The sequence below is a fragment of the Crocuta crocuta genome, unplaced genomic scaffold, assembly GCF_008692635.1.
Source record: "Crocuta crocuta isolate KB4526 unplaced genomic scaffold, BGI_CrCroc_1.0 scaffold93, whole genome shotgun sequence".
Taxonomy (NCBI): Eukaryota; Metazoa; Chordata; class Mammalia; order Carnivora; family Hyaenidae; genus Crocuta; species Crocuta crocuta.
In genome coordinates, this window is record NW_027529641.1 from 7,620,240 (window position 1) to 7,632,968 (window position 12,729).

Consider the following 12,729-nt stretch of genomic DNA (forward strand, 5'->3'; position numbering starts at 1 on the left):
CTTTCACCTTGGAAAGAAACCCTGGACCACTTGGCAGTCACTCCCTGTTCCCCATCCTAATCCCCACCCCAGCCCTAGAGAACCACTAACCTGTTTTCTGTCTCTATAGATTTGCTTGTTCTGGGTATTTCATTTCAATGGAATAATATAAGATATAGTCTTTTGTGATTGGCTTCTTTCATTTAGCATATGTTTTTCAGGATTCAGTCCTCTTGCAGCATGTATTAGTACTTTGTTCCTTTCTGTTGACTGATAATATTTCATCCTATGGAGATGCCACATTTTATTTATTCATTTATCAGTTGACAGACATTTGGGCTGTCCCATTTTTTGGCTATTATGAATAATGTTGCTGTGAGCATTTGTGTATGGATATATGTTTTCATTTCTCTTGAATATAAACCTAGGAGTGGTATTGCTAAGTCATGTGGCAGTTCTGTGTTTAACTGTTTGAGGAAGTGCTAAACTGTCTTCTACAGCAGGTCTGCCATTTTACATTCCCACCAAATATTGCATGAGGGTTCTATTTTTTTCACCTGCTCACCAACACTTGTTATTGTTTGTCTTTTATATTACAACCATTCTGGTGGCAGTGAAATGATCTTCCATAGTGATTTTCGATTTGCATTTCCTAGATGATTAATGTTGAGCATTCTTTCATGTGTTTATGGCCATTTGTGTATCTTCTTTGGAGAAATACTAAGATCTTTTGTCAGTTTTTCAATTGGGCTATTTGTCTTTTTATTAGTGAGCTGTAAAAGTTATTTCTATGTTCTGGATAGAAGTCTTTTATCAGATATATTATATGTAGATATTTTCTCCCATTCTGTAGATGTTCTTTTATTTTATTGATGCTGTCTCTTGAAACACAAATTTTTATAAGTTTTATGAGATCCAGTTTATTTGCTCTTCCGTTACTCTTGGTGTCGTATCTGAGAAACCATTGACTACTCTGAGGTCATGAAGACTCACTCTTGGTTTTCTTCTGAGAGGCTTATAGTTTAAGCTCTTACAATGCAGTGAGTGGTCTTTTTGGAGTTACTTTTTATGTAGAGTGTGAGATAGGGGTTTCCAAATTCATTCTTTTGCATGTGGGTATCCAGTTGTCCCAGCACCAGTGGTTGAAAAGAATTTCATTTTCTCTATTATACTGTCCCGACACCTTTGTTGAAAATCAGGTGATTATAAATATGTAAATATAAGGGTTTATCTTTGGACACTAACTTCTATTCTGTTCATATATATATGCCTGTATTTATGCCAGTAACACAATCTTGCAAACCATAGCTTTGAAAATGGGAAGTGTGAGTTCTCCCACTTATTCTTTCTCCAGATTGTTTTGGTAGTTTGGGTCCATTGTGTGTCCATATGCATTTAGGAAGAGCTTGCCAATTTCTTTTTTAAAAGGCAGTTGGGATTTTGATAGGGATTGCATTGAATCTGTACATTTGTAGAGTGTTATTACTAACTTAACAGTACTAGGTCCTCCAGTCCTTGAACATGGGATGTCTTTCCTTTTATTAGGTCTTCTTTAATTTCTTTCAATGATGTTTTGTTGTTTTCAGGGTACAGGTCTTACACTTGCTTTGTTAAATTTATTCCTAAGTATCCTTTTTTATGCTGTTATACATGGAATCATTTCTTATTGACTACTATTTTTAAGTATATGAAGTGTTACAGATTTCTATACCTGTTACATACAGATTTTTTTCTCTAGCTCATAAAGGACAAAATACAAGGAAGTGGAGTTTAGTTGGAAATGAGGAAGTACTTTCTGAGAATTAAGATCAAGGGAGCCTCTGGAGTTTGAGTGCATGGTTAAGAAGAGAATAGACTGGAATGCAGAGGAATCAGCTGAATCTTCACATTCTCCTTTCAATTCACTTAAATCAGGCCCTTACCTCTCTACTCCTTCCTTGAAACCACTCTCACCAGTGACCTTCATGTTGCCAAGTCTACAGTCCTGTTGGTCTTGTTGTTCAGTTCACTATCCTCCTGCTTGGCCATCCCAATGACCTTCATCAGCACAAACAAAACTCCCTTCTGGGACATATTCATAAGGCCCTACAGTCCTCTGGTTCTCCTACTATCCCACTGTGGCTCCTTTTTCATCTTCCAACATCTTAATGTTGGGTCTAGGACTTCCTTTTTCTCTATGTATTCACTTCCTTGTTGACCTTATCCAACCTCATGGCTTACCAGATACCATCTAAATGCTGTTGACCCTCACATTCATATCTTTAATATAGACCTCTGCCTTGAGTTTCAGCATTATATGTGTCTAAAACCAAGCTCTTGATCTTCCCCCTACACCATATCTGTTCTGCTACCCTTGTCTTTGTTATCTTAGTTAATGGTAACCTTATCCTTTTACTTGCTCAGGTGAGAAACCTTGGGATCATCCTTGACTACTTCCTCTCATGCTCTGCTTATGCCCAGCCCATCAGCAGATCTCACGTTGGCCGCACCTTTGGAATACATCCAGTATGTAACTGCTTCTTACCACCTACATTTACCATCCCAATCTAAACTGTCATCATCTTTTTCCTGGATTGTTGCAATAGCTTCTTAGTAGCTTCTTGCTTTCACTCTTACCCCTCCCACACCCTGTGCCCAGCACTTTCTTCAAAGAACCCAAAGGATCCTATTGAAAGGTAACCTATGTTATGTCTCTCCTCTGTTCAGAACTCTACAAGGGCTAGAAAGCCCCCTATCTGTCTTTCACCATCATTTCCTTCTCTTCTCTCTGGTAACTGCTCTAGCCACACTGATGGTCCTGACTCACCTGTGCAAGCTGTTCCACTTGTCCAGACAGCTGTATGGCTCTTCTCCCATGACTTGGCGTCACCTTTGTCTGAAACTGTTAAAATTGCCTTTATCATGCCCTCTGAGTTTCCTCCTTTCCCTGTTTTTTTTTTTCCTCACAGCACCTACCACTATTAAATATACATTTTACTTATTTGTTGACCATGTTTTCTCTACTAGGATATAAGCTTCACAAGAGCAGGAATTTTTGTCCATTTAACTGCTGTATCCTTAATACCTATAACAGTGTCTGGCACAGAACAGAAAGTTAATAAATAAATTTTGAATAAATGAACCAGCTAGTCCAGCTTCTGGTTAGTAGATGGGTATTTGTTGGTTTTTTTTTGTGTGTGTGAGATCCTCTTAGCTGTATGTATGTTTAAGCTCTTAATGGGCCTTTCAGTGGCTTTAAACCTCACAGCAAACCTGTGGTGATGTAGGCATCATTACATCCATTTTACTCAAGAAGAGGGTGTGGGTCATTGGGTTTTCACAGATTGCCCTTGATCACACTTCTGGTCAGATGGGCCTTGACTCCCTGTCAGGTGGCCTCCAGCACACTGGTGCCTGTCCCAGGGGCTGCTCGCAGTTGGCAGGGTAAGGAAGGCCAGCAAAAGTTCCCAAAGACAATAGTGAAGAAGCAAACGAAGTAAGGAGCTAGATTGGAGAGTAACTTAGCATCATGACTGAAGGGAAAACATGGAGTTGTCTTTTTTTTTTTTTTAAGAGAGAGAGAAAGCATGACTTGGGGGTGGGGGGCAGAGAGAGCAAGAGAGAGAATCCTAAACAGACTCTGCACTATCAACACAACCTGACACCGGGCTCGAACCCACAAACCATGAAATCATGACCTAAGCTGAAGTCGGTTGCTTAACCTACTGAGCCACCCAAGCACCCTGACTTGTCTTAATAATTGAGAACAGAGAAGGGAACAGGCCTAAGTTGCAATATAAAAGGAATAATTTAGGTAGAAGACATAAAATAAGGATTTGGAACTTTTCTGTCCATGTATAATGAAAAACAGAAGAGACGATCACTTCCTCATGCTAGTAGAGGTCCATTTTTCCCTGATGGTTGGGAGCATGATGGCTTTTGGGGTTCCTTTCTTTAAGTCACTTTCTGTCTCAAGAAACATTGGCTTCATGTTTTCAGGGCTGCTGATTGAGTGTACAAAATAATGCATAGAGGCCTAATAAGAGAATCAGTATCATCTCAATAATACTTTACATTTCTGTCCCACAGACCAACCCTAACAGTTATCTTTCTCCTTATTTTTTCTGTGCATACTTCGTTTCAACCAACTGTTCTAGCTGAAACCTAATCAAAATAAAGCAAAATGTTCAAGTATGTTTTAGTCCTTCAATGTTGTGTTACCTATACATGCTTTCATATATTTAATGAACATGTCATCTATTCATCATTTTTTCACTTAAAGAGAATTTGGGGTGCAAATAATTCTTCGGTTTGAGATTATATTGGCATTATGTAACAATGCTGTATTTCTTTTATCAGATATATTTTATCTAAAACAGTCTGAAGCATAATTAAACATAACTATTTATGTAAATTAAAGAAATTTTTGCTTGTAAAAAATATCTGAAGGGGTTCTGGATAGCTGTTTCCTATGTTCAGCTTCTTTTGTGTACATACATTTATGAATTTAGAATCTTTTTTAATCAACTATCCATGGAGTGTGTGAACAGAGTACATCTTTCATTATGTGTCCCACAAGTGACATCATTTCTATTCATCTGGCCCCAGACATGATGTTAATGAAGCCACCAGTGAAAAACTTGCTTCTCAAGACATGATCAGATAGGATTCCTTCCCCATCTTCCCCTTTTGCAAAAATCTACGTGTTACATAAATGTTGCTTCATAGAATCTATTTAAAATGAGAGGAAGATGGATGGGGGCGGTGCAGAGGATGACTTTATGACTTTTCTTTCACAAGGGAATAAGTATAATCAACCTGGTACTTCAGAAGCTTCTGTTTTATAGTTCACTTTACAAAATGGGGAGAACAGAAAACTAAAATACTGTTCAGAAAATCCTCTTTTCTCAGTAGTTTACATTGTAAATTGTAACTGCAACAAAAAGATGATGGCCAAAAGGATCTGAGCCAAGAATTTCTGATTTTCAGCTCTGGTCACAGAATCTCTGAGTTGGAGATTTGGACCATAAAGATCTCATCTGATCCCTTCTGGGATTTTCCCAACATGGCACCAAGTGCTATGTTCAGTGCTCCTCATACCTGTTGGCATTTAGTCATTACCATTAATCTGGAGGCTAACTCACCCCCAAGCATAGGAGGACTGAAGCCCAGGGATGGTTTCAAGTTGATGAGTAGAGATGTAGGATTTGAACTGCAGGCTCTTGATGTCAGGTGTGCATAGGACCACAAAGCATTGTGGGAAAAGATGCTGTCCCTGGGATGACATGGGCCCTGCACCAGAGCACACCGTGTGGATATGTAGCTTGGGTTAGAGGCCAGCATGCTCTCGGTCCTGGCCCCCGGCTCGGCTCCTCTGTGCAGGGCACACATTGACCCAAGTCTGGAGCATAGGCTTCAGCAGCGCCACTCTAGAATGAGTAGACATTCTCCCTGGCAGAATCTGTCCTTATTAATAGCTTTTGCACTCTGCTGTGGCATTGATTTTCTTGTGATTCTGCTTTTTTGACAGCAGATGAGGGAGCAGTAAAAGAGAATTTCCTCTGTTGGCAGTTGTGTAGAGATTTACTATCACATCAAGTTCTCTGTGAAGGACTAAGAGGGGCCTAATAATTTTCAACATTTTGTATTGAACATGGTATATATATTATTCCTTTCACAAGAGAACATTTGCCTACCAGTCTGTCCTAGAGTTTTGTTAGGTATTGATGCCATATTTACCAGTTTGTAATTTCCAGAATCTTACTCTTTGCTCTTTTCTGAAAACTGGGAAAATACTCTGGTTTCCATGTCCTGACAGCTTTCCCCTTAGGAAACCACACCAACAATAACCCCACAGAGACATATGTAATTGCTTTTCATTGCAGTGGGAGTGACTCACTTGGGCCTCAAGTTGTTAAGAATGCCCTTCTTTATCTCCGGCTTTTCTTGTTTGAAGATCTTGCTGAAGGTGTTACAAATTAAGCAAAAGTAAAGTGGCTTTACTTCTGTTTTCTTAGCCTGTTCCCCCTTAACTGTCGTTTTGCTTCAGATGGCTTCTAACAATCATTTCATTTTAAATGATATGAGAAAAATCTCATTTCCTTGGCAGTGGCTCCTCTCAGTAGACTCAGTTTTGTTAGACATTTTCACTCAGAGTGGCAGACTCAACGTGGGTGAGAGTGCATGGCCACTGACCCACTGTGGAACTTCTGTTTTGCTAAGTGGGGTGGGACCCCAGAGGGTCAGAACTATATCAGAAGTGAGGCAGTAGGAGAGGAGGAAAGAGATTAATGAAGCTGGCAGAAAAGGAAGTTTTGAGCAGAAGAAAGGAGATATTTAATGGAAGATAGGACGTTTTTCTCTGTGGTATATGGAAAAGTATGCTTGCATTCTGCTAACCATTTCCTCATGAAATCTTTAATAAGACGACTATGACTTTATAATGTGGTGACATCAGCTTTCTCTGGAGGATGGGACAAATTACTGACTAAGTGTGTTCTCACACTGGGAGAGGGCTGAGGAGGGGCTAGGGCCTGCCCTGCCATTCACTAGAAAGTCTCCCATAGGTGTGGCTACGAGAGGCTGGGAATGAGTAAATGTAGATTGTAATGTCCAGGAAGGCCTACTCTCCTTACAAAGAACTGTTGTAGTTATTTGTGTTTAAAAATAATATCCAGTTAAAAAAAAATAATATCCAGTTTATGGAAGTTACACTTTTTAAAAGCTGGTTTTCCTTTCCCTTTTCAATTGACAAAGCTTATTGTTCCATTGAAGAATGTAATTATTTTGTATAAAATAAGGCTGATTGTTGAATAATTTTAATTCATTGGATTTACCCCAAACATTTTAAACTACATTTATAGGTATAGTATATTTTATTTTCAAGCATTGAAATTGTCTGAGAGGCGGTTATGCAGGAGAGTAAGGCAAGAGGTGGCAGTGTCTGGGCACTTGGGGTGGGCTGAGCTTGGGGGGACTCCACATGCCCACCCCATCACGTGGACCAGGGTGTCAGGCAGCAGCATGGGTGCCTCCCCCCATCCCATCCATCACTAGAGCCTGCGCTTCTGCCTCGTCCAAAAGTTCTGGTGTTTTCCCTTCCCTACTCCTTCCTGCCCTCTGCCCCAGATCCTCCTGAGCCAGTGTGGATCACAGCGCAGCCTCCCCGCTAGACTCCAGGCCTCCAGACCCCAACATGGCCTCGAATGGATTCTGGTCCTCCCTCTGGAACTTCTCCCTGACGCCCCTGTCACTCTCAGCCATGGATGTATCTCACTGTCTCACTGGGAGAAGCAAAAGTCATGTAATCTAACCACTATCTGGTTTATTTATTTATAATTTATTTATTTATAAATTATTTACATATGCCACCATACAGATATATTGGCTAAATTATAAAATGCATGCCTAAAAATGAAAAGTGAAAAGAGAATGAAAGAATAAATAAATATTAAAAAACACAAATAAAAAACAAAAAATTAAAGTGTTTGAGAAGCAAATTTATAATCCCAGTAGAAAAAAACAACCCCTACTAGTATTAAACTTCTAAGTACAGTAATAAAGTTACCTCAGACATAGCAGTATGTACAAACTTAATACATTTCTGATGACAGGTTTCCTAAAATATGAGAAACACTTTAAATGACAATCACTCAAACATTATCTTGTACTTCACACTAAGATAATACATGTACATACATGTATGTATTTGATTTACTTTGAGGCCTCTCCCCTTATTTTCTTCCCGGGTTGGTTTATTCAACTAACGGAACAGATTGACCATCTCATGGTCTTGGGGATCAGGCGTCCTTGGCCTTGTGCAGAGCACGTTTTCTGGGCATTTTCAGCCAGAGCACGAGATGAAATCCAGTCTGTGTCTGCTGTCTGCTCGGGTCCTGCACTGCCTGTTACGCTTGCTGGGCCTTCAGCCCCCTTCCATAGTCCTTCTAATAACATCTCATTGCATCCAGCATTCCTCCCTTGCTTCTGTAAGGGTGTCATTCTGATGACAGGGGTGACAACACTCGAAGGTGCCATTGGAGCTCTGGGAACCCTGTGCCAGAGCCATTCCTCATGTTATATATAAAATAACAGAGAATGTTATTTTCAGATGGCAGGGGTGGGGTGGGGGGGAGCAGAAACAATGAAGCCCTCTTGCGTGCTACTCACTCATTGTAGGAAACTAATTAATTTTACTTGAGCTTAAATGGTTTGTCATTTTGAATGTAAGTACTATTTAATTTATGCTTAATTCATAATGGGGTGTTTTTTTTATGACTAATGAAAAAAATTGGGAATTTAGAATACCCTGGGAATTAATTATATTACTCTTGAAATGAGTGGTAATGCTTACATTAGTGACTTTTTGCCTTACACCCTGTTTGGTTGTTTGGTTTTTTAAGCTGATTTATTTATTTTGAGAGAGAGAGCTAGAGAGCTATCAGGAGAGAGGCAGAGATAGGGAAAGACAACCCTAAGCAGGCTCTGTACTGTCAGCGTGGAGCCTGATATGGGGCTCAAACTCATGAACCATGAGATAATGACCTGAGCCAAAATCAAGAGTTGGATACTTAACTGGCTGACCCACCCAGGTGCCCCTACACCCTGATATTGGAGCATGTAAAGGTATTAAGCAGGTGATGTGTGTGTGTGTATATATATATATATGTTTATTAAAAAATATATATGTACATATATACATCATATGTACGTACATAATGGTGGGAATATATAGTATGTTGATGAAACATTTTAATATTTTATAAATAAGTCTAGATTTTAAAATAAAGTTACATTCCTCATTAAGTATATAATTAGTATCTTGATTTTTTTAATTATAAAAATTTAAGCATTATTACATATAATTTCTAAGCATCGTTTTAAACTTTTTTTGTTTTTTAAAAATATTTATTCATTTTTGAGAGACAGAGTGTGAGCTGTCCCCACAGAGCCCAATGTGGGACTCAAACCTACAAACCTTGATATCATGACCTGAGCTGAAGTCGGACGCTTAACTGACTGAGCCACCCAGGTGCCCCCTAAGCATCATTTTAAAGAATTGCATCATTTACTTAACTGCTCTTTAATGCATTTCTAGATTGTTTCCACTTTCTAACTGTCTTGAGCATCTCTCTTGACAGAGAGTATTTATTATTCGTGATTATTTTCTTAGGCTGGATTCCCAGAAGTGGAATTACTGGGTCATGGGTAGGGATATATTTAAGATTCCAGTTACATGTATATTGCTAAATTGCCTTCCCAAAAGTTTGTACTAGTTTACTAGCTACTAGCAAATCTAGCATAAACGTTACATCTCTGTTTATTGGAAAGTCTTTTTTTTTTGGATGATCATTTTAAACTATAAATATTTTTTCCTCTTTGGTGTTTTGTTTCCAGAGGTATTTTCATTTTCATTTTTGAGAGAGAACATGCCAACGGAGGAGAGGGACAGAGGAAAGGGAGAGAGAGAATCTTAAGTAGGCTCTACACTCAGCACAGAGCCGAACATGGGGCTTGATCCCATGACCCTGGGATCATGACCTGAGCCAAAATCAAAAGTCAGATGCTTAACTAACTGAGCGACCCAGGCACCCCAAGAACATAAATTCTTTTAAGATAGAAAAATATATTGGATATTTAAAATACTTCTGTGGGCTCCTGGGTTAACTCGGTTGGTTGAGCATCCATCTCTTGATTTCAGCTCTGGTCATGGTCTCGCGATTCAAGCCACATTGGGCTCTATGCTGACAACATAGAGCCTGCTTGATTCTCTGTCTCCTCCTCTCTCTGCCCCTCCTCTGCTTGCTCATGCATGCACTCTTTCTCTCAAAATAAATAAACTTAAGAAAAAGAATTTTTGTTGTTAAAGTCTTTATTTCATGTGGAGTTTCTTTCAGTATATGGAATTGGGTGAGGGGGCTTTTTTTCTCCCTGAATTGCTACTCAGTTGGTGTAATGCTTCCCCAATTTTATTTGATTGATTTGTGATACCTTCTTAGTATATGTAGGTTTTATTTCTGAGTTGTCTACTCTGCTTTGTTGTTCTGCTTGTCTGTGTTTCTGCCACTGCCACACTGTTTAAATAATATAGTATCTGATAGGCGTAGCCCCTTTCCGGATTCTTTTGCGAGTGTTCTTTGTAATGCTTGCCTGTTTGTTCTTTCAGATTAATGTTGGAATACTTACGTTGAATTTACAAATTACTTTGGGAAAAACTGGCTATTTAAGCATGTTTAGTCATCCCAGTCAAGCACATGGCATGGCCTGTGTATTTACTCAAATCTTATTTTTCATATTTGTCACAGGACTTTCCAGTTTTCTTTAAATAGGTCACACGCATTTCTCATTATGGTTATTACTACTCATTTTATAGTTTGTGTTCTCATCTCCTTTTTCATATTTTTGGGCTGATAACACCTGGTATTTTGATTTTGTATATCCTGTGTTCACTCACTTTTAAATTAAATCTGATAGTTTCCCCTGTGATTCTACATCATCCAGAAATAAATATTGTATTATCTTCCTTTGTAGTGTTTAAGTTTCGGTGTCTGTCTCATTCGGTGTCTTTTAGCATTGGCCTGAATTTCCTGAAAAATTTTGAAAGAACAAAAAATTTTAAATGACAAAACTAAATTCTAAATGAGTAACAATGTAGTGAAGAATGGTGATCATGGGATGATGTGCTTGAAGGCTTACAGAGACATCCCACAGACCCTTTCTTAAACGATATGTTTTGGGGCACCTGGGTGGCTCAGTCAGTTAAGCGTCCGACTTTGGCTCAGGTCATGATCTTGCGGTTTGTGGGTTCGAGCCCCGCATGGGGCTCTGTGCTGACAGCTCAGAGCCTGGAGCCTGTTTTGGATTCTGAATCTCCCTGTCTCTCTGCCCCTCTCCCCCAGTCATGCTCTGTTTCTCTCCGTCTCAATAATAAATAAAAACATTAAAAAAAATTTTAAACAATACATTTTAACAACCTGGTTTTCCTGCACTGCTGTTTAAATTTACTTAGAGCTCACAGTAGTTTTAAATTAGTGTCTCATTTAGCTTGATCTCCTGGCTGAAGGAGCAATCATAGCCTGGATCAGTCCATGAGGGGTTTTCAGATCTGAACCTGGCCACTGGAACTTCTGCATGTTGTCATGTCTTGAAAAACTACGAATGCTTTTGCAAACCTCCTTGCATTCTTTGAATCTCTGAGCCATAGTTTACATTTCTCAGCTGTAGTCCTTTCTAAGTAGTACACAGGCCATGTGATGCTGGTAAAAAACAGGTAAGATCTCTTTTTTTCATAATCTGAATTTATTCTGCTTAAAGAATTGCTCTTTTTTGAAATAGTGGCTTTCCTTCTCCGTATAAACTATAGATGTGCTATGCTTTATACCTCAGAAGTATAAGATGCTTTCCCCCCCAAAAAATTATAGATGCCCAAATAGAAGGTTGACAATTCTAGGTCAGTTGTTTGCTTTCCTCTCTCTACTTTTTTTTTTTTAATTTACTGACTCAAGGCTGAAGAGAAAAGCTGATTGTTGATCAGGTTTTTTGTTCTAGTTTTAAAGCTTGAAAACACAGGGCAGTCTTGTGCTGACGGTCCTCAGCCTCACTGGGGGCATTTACTGATAAAGAAGCAGGAAGAGGGGACAAAGCCTCAGAGGCTGAAGCTCCTCCCCACAGCTTTCAGAAGTGCTCCTTTGTTTGGATTTCCATTTCCCTCCTAGTACTAGCTCAGGGAGTTCCCTGACAGCCGGATGCTCAAACGGAACTTTGTAGTGAAAGGAACAGTGGCTTGAGAGTCAGGATATCTAGGTCCAGGCCTGGTAGCTGCTGCTCACTTTCCTTACAACCTCAGGGAAGCCTTGCTTCCATCTGTAAAAGATAACCTACAAGACATTGTGTGTGTTGAGGTTTCCTTTCAAAACTGTGGGGGTTGAGGGCAGGATCCAGATCCAACAGCAAAGCCTAAAAGGAGCAGAGTCTGAGGAGTGGAGTGAGGAGTCAGGAAAACAGTCCCATCATGGCCAGCCTGGCAGCCCTGGACGTGAAGGAGACACCATGCCTGGAGAGAGGATCTTGTTTCGTGTCACCTACTGTTCACATTAAGCATTTCTGTACAAAGCAGTACCTTTGAAGGCCGCAGCCCCAGTAAGATGGAAGCCTTCTGGTGTTTACAGTGGTGGTGAATGAGAATGGTTAGGTGGATTCCTCCCCTGCCCTTACGTGTTCATCGCTGGCCCCGCCTTTCTTCCAGCCAGGCCAGATCTGCCTTCCTGATTAAGTCTCTTTATTATCTGGACCAGAAGTGAGGGCTTAGCTACTTAGATCTCTTGGTTCTCTTTGGTTAACCCACTCCTGTGGTGTTTATCACAGGCTGTCTTGAATCACACCCCTTTGTGTGAATGGTTCATCTCTGCTCACTTGTAAACTACCTGCAGGCACTTTTGTAGCCCCTACTGCTATGACAGTGATGCCTTATGTAATGTGGGCATTCTGTAAAGATTTGTTGAATAAATGAATGAGCAGGACCCAAGACATTATTCTAAGATAGTTGCAGAAATACAAGTTTTCCTTCTGCCTTTCTACAGTTTGGTGTTTAGTAAATATTACATTATAGAATGGTAGTGTAAAACTTCTGGAGTATTGGATTAAGTTCTACCTAGCTCTGCCACTCTATTCTTGGACAACCTAGGTTTGACTTTCTGTGCTTGAAAAAGGAAGAGAATTAAAAAAAGGAGGGAGGGCAGTGGTGCGTGGGTGGCTCAGTCAGTTAAGTGTCCA

General features: G+C 39.8%; 1 protein-coding gene and 1 long non-coding RNA gene across 3 annotated transcripts in view; both read left to right on the forward strand.

The window, feature by feature from the left end:
- Nucleotides 1-12,729, forward strand: part of TJP1 (tight junction protein 1) — a 341,704-nt gene that overhangs the window by 171,809 nt on the left and 157,166 nt on the right. The window lies entirely within an intron of this gene.
- LOC144230189 (uncharacterized) overlaps nucleotides 11,162-12,729 on the forward strand; it is a 35,166-nt gene continuing 33,598 nt past the window's right edge. For both annotated transcript variants that reach the window (XR_013334720.1, XR_013334721.1), the window contains exon 1: nucleotides 11,162-11,227. This is a non-coding gene — a long non-coding RNA (uncharacterized LOC144230189). The remainder of the gene's footprint in view (nucleotides 11,228-12,729) is intronic.